This window comes from Cibotium barometz, chromosome 46, assembly GCF_041138505.1.
Source record: "Cibotium barometz isolate CiBa-2024 chromosome 46, ASM4113850v1, whole genome shotgun sequence".
Taxonomy (NCBI): Eukaryota; Viridiplantae; Streptophyta; class Polypodiopsida; order Cyatheales; family Cibotiaceae; genus Cibotium; species Cibotium barometz.
Window position 1 is genome coordinate 22604318 of NC_141091.1, and position 4410 is coordinate 22608727.

At 41.5% G+C, this 4410-nt stretch overlaps 1 pseudogene; it reads left to right on the top strand.

The window, feature by feature from the left end:
• Positions 1-3645: 3645 nt before the first annotated feature.
• LOC147612009 (U2 spliceosomal RNA) lies at positions 3646-3739 on the top strand (annotated as a pseudogene).
• The last annotated feature ends 671 nt before the right edge of the window (positions 3740-4410 follow it).

Sequence of the window (4410 nt, forward strand, 5' to 3'; positions counted from 1 at the left end):
CCATCATAAATTCCTAAGGGTAGAACCTTAAATTGACAATCGAAAGTCTGATATTCAACAAGCAATCCTTAAATCGGTGACCAGCTTGATGGACCTAAAACCTCAATTATTACAAATATCTAGTAGTTGGTTACCCAAGTTTGGAGTCTCGAAAGGAAGTTTTCCTTTGGGTTTATATTGTCTTGGGGCCATCCTTCTACCTTCTTTAGTCCGCATTCTATCCCTCTCTTGCTCTTGATATTGAATCTTGTTTCTCTTTTGGTTGGGGTAATTTGTCTTGTCAACATCACCCACTTTATTCTACTTTCCAAATTTGGCTGGCCTTCTATCCTTTATCTTTTTTTCTTTAGGAAAAACTTTAGAGAATCTTCTGCCCCGCAATGGCATGACCTGCCGCCTCCCAGATGTCTCTCTAGACAAGGTGATCCAGATGAAAAAACCTAGACCCCTAAGACCCACTAGCCCAAGGAGATGCTCCACCCAACAATTTCAGATCTGAGAGATCCTCCAAAGACACGGGAGTACCACGGAAGTGCCCCTCCACATCCAGTGGACCTAGAGAACCTCTATACAGTCGTAGATGTCAAGGACCCACTTTGATCCCTCACATTGTATCATTGGAGCATTGTACCAGTAGCACTCATATGGCTGTATTTTCTTTCAGCTCTATATGCTTTTTCCATGATTCAATCACTTCATGGACAATTGTGACACTTTTTATGTTTTTTTCCATGATTCATTTATTTCATGGACACATTATAACACTTCCGGTCTCATAGACCCTTTGGTCTTTTGTAGACGTTACCAGAACTTTCTTTCCTTCTTTTTCAAGCTCGTGGAAGAGCTACAGAAAGTACTATACAAGATCAGCTTCTAACAGTGATGACATATGGGTTAATCCACACGCCAGGTTACCTAAAAATTCACACATCCACCAAAGCACTAAGGATATCCATGGGCCAGCTCTAGGTGTCATCATATAGACTCCACATTAAGGTAGAGACAGGTGTCATCCACACATGAGAACCCACAGTTCTGCAATGCATGTGATATGCATAAGTATGATGCCCAGCATACTATGCAATTAGAGGCCACTTTCACTGCCTGTTCACAGAGAGATTTGTTCCTCTTCGGTGTGTCATAGAGTATAAGGATCATCGGTGTGTGACACTCTTTCTACATGAGAGATGAGACAAGGATACTAACTCATGAGAGGATAGAGGAGGCGAGAAGAACAGAGCCAATGTCAGGCACTTCTCCCATTTTCTTCCAGAACAGGTAGATAGCATCAAGCTCAAGATCCAGATGAGGAGGAGGCGACGCAAGAACACCGGTTGCACATAGAGAGATTTCACCCACCCAGAGTTTCCATCCTAACCTCCAGATGCCTAGCTGCATGCTGGGAACCCTTGAATGACAGCACATAAAACAGATCAAAGGCCAAAAGCTCAACAACTGGTGGCTTTGTGAACATGGTAAAAGATTCGTATGAGTTAAGGTGTCCATATAGAATGGTTTTGTAGTACTAAGCCGCCACACGCATTAATACTTAGGTAATGGCACTCTTACTAAAGCACATAAAGCAATTCAAAAGCCAAGATAATGAACGCAATATAGAGGAAAGGTACAAACATACTTTATAGCAAGTAAGCAATCTCACTCGCAAGTCACACATGTATTGCTGACTAGCACAAGATAACATTAGGGCTCAAAATGTGATATTACAAAGACTTTTTTAGGGTTGAAAATGTGAGATTTATTTTATTTAATCCAATGAGTTAACATGCTCCCCTTTTTTATTGAATCTTCCCTTTAATTATATAGAAAGGCTGAATTACTCCTTGGTCAACAATGTCCATCTCTAGCTATTTTATAAACTATTCATCAACAAAAAATGTGGTTTTCTTGGCCTCATTGAGATGGTAAAGTGTTAATCTAGGTGCCTTTGAGTATGATTTCAGTATAGCCAATTGTAGCACTAATACCTTCTACAACATTGGCTATGGCCAATCCTATCATATTCTTTGACACTCGTCAAGCCTCTCCATTCTTCATTTATCGAGACATGGTAAAAGTGGGCTTCACTAAGACCACCTTCATGCACACTAATGTTGGTGGCTTTATCGACATTGGTGTAAGTTTCGTGCCAATTACAGTGTCCATATAGAATGGTTGTGTAGTTCTAGCCACACGTAATGATATTTAGGTACTAGCACTCTTACTAAAGCACACAATGATTTAAAAGCCATAAAGAAGGATAAAAACAAGTAAGAAATTTCACTCTCAACTCACACAATACTGATGACTAGCACAAGATAACATTAGGGCTCAAAAGGTGATATTACAAAGAGTTTGGTAATGAGAATGTGATATTTAGGCTATTTTAACATGAATGAGTTAACATGCTCCCCTTTTTATTATGATTCCATCTTCAAATTGGTCATATGAGTGTATAAAAATATCTAGTACAAAGGGTATAATGAATAATAATGTTGTGTGGCTCTTTACTTGAAGTAGAGGATAGGTGCCCACATAAGTGTGTTTGTATCATATCTTTAAAGAGTATTATAAGCAGTGCCATCATGCCACGAATCTCGAGCTTATGGAAATATGCTATTACTTGTCTCAGGAGTTGGCCCTTTATTCAAGTGAAACATTGTACAATTCAAGTTGGGGCTGTTTTTAGATAGGTTGCAATCCCATATTTGCTTTTGTAATTACATCACGGGTCTTGTTAGGCATGCGATAGTGTCCTCTTGAATCTTCCACGTGCCGATACCTCCATATGGAGAGAAGAACCCTGTGATTGCTTTAGCTCTGCCATTTTGACTTGTAGCACCTTATAGTAGCCAATGTTTTAAACTCTCTCTCTCTCGCTGTCTCTCTCTCTCTCTCTCCCCTCGATCACAAAAGTAAGGAGTTCAATGGGTCGTATCACTCCGAATCAACGAATTGTGGAGGATCAACTTCTTCATCTTCGTGTACGGTTATAAGTTTAGGGCATAGCTATATCTACATGCAATGAGAAGGTGTGTTTGTGAACTCGTGCCCTTCCTTGGGCTCGTTTATAACAATGGGAGGATTGTCTTGAGGAGTGCTATACAGCATCCTAGTCATCATCAATGGTAATGTCATCTCATTAGCACGCTATATGGTGGGCCGATTGTAGCACCAATACCTTCTACAAGACTTGAGGAGGTATAGCTCTCTCGGTATGCCGATAACACATCATGCTCTTTGACAGTCGGGGGCAAACGCCTCTCCATTCTTCATTTATCTAGACGTAGCGGTGGTGGGAAGCACACTAACGTTGGTGGCTTTATCGGAGATTCATGGGTGTCCACATATAGTACGCAATTAATAGTTAGGTATTGGCACCCTTACTATAGCGATGCAAAAGCCATGATAATGAGCGCATCCCTATCCTTCAAGTCTCTAGTGGATGGTTATGAAAAGTGCCTGATCATTCTAATTTCTCTAGTCACTCGGAGGTGGTTGCTCGATGACTTTATGTCTGTGGCCTTACAGAGGAATAGCAGGTGAAAATTCTTCTTTGCAAGTCGAGGGATCCGCCTTTTTATCCCATAGGGCAGGCTGGAGTGCGAGGGCTGGTATAAAATCCATAGGGGTGACCCGTGGTGTCTCATACCTTTCTCGGCCTATTGGCTAAGATCAAGTGTAGTATCTGTTCTTATCATCATCATCATGTATCAGAGCTTCGATTCAGTTTGTTTGTTTTGTGTGTGTGTGTGTGTGTGTGTGTGTGTGGGGGTGGGTGGGTTGTGGTGGATGATTTATTGCTGAGCAACCATCAGGAATAGAGATTCGTGATGAGGAGAGCAGCCGGGTTTCTTTTCACCAAAAACAAATTGACTGTGGTGGTAAGAAGGTAAATACCTATCTAAAGCTCAAGTGCTCTCTTGCTATAGTAGTCCTACTAAAATGAACTGCCAGTTTCATACAAAACAGGCTATACAGTCAGCTTTCAATACAAGAGGTGAAATATTTGGACTCTGTGCTTCATGTTCATGGCAAAAGCTATGCCTCCTCAGACTCCTCTTAGTGTCTGATATGCCGGTAATCATGTGTGCTAGTAATCCTCCTCATACATGACACGATTGACTCTCAACTCTCAGCTATGCTTCTGCTCTTGCTACCCCTCCAGGTTCCTTACCCCAAGTGATAAAAGTACTTAACAACAGTGGATACTACCAGCAAGGCGATTCTAGTGATGCGATTTGATTGTTGTTAGCCGTATACATGATGAAGCCAATGGAAGAACAGCTGGGCGAAGAGCAACACGGAACCAGAGCTGTTGTGCTTGCCATTTGAGGCTGATCTACGCTTGCCAAGGAGGCCTCTCGATCTACTATTGTCACAATGGTTTTGCCTCCTTGATTAAATCGGTAC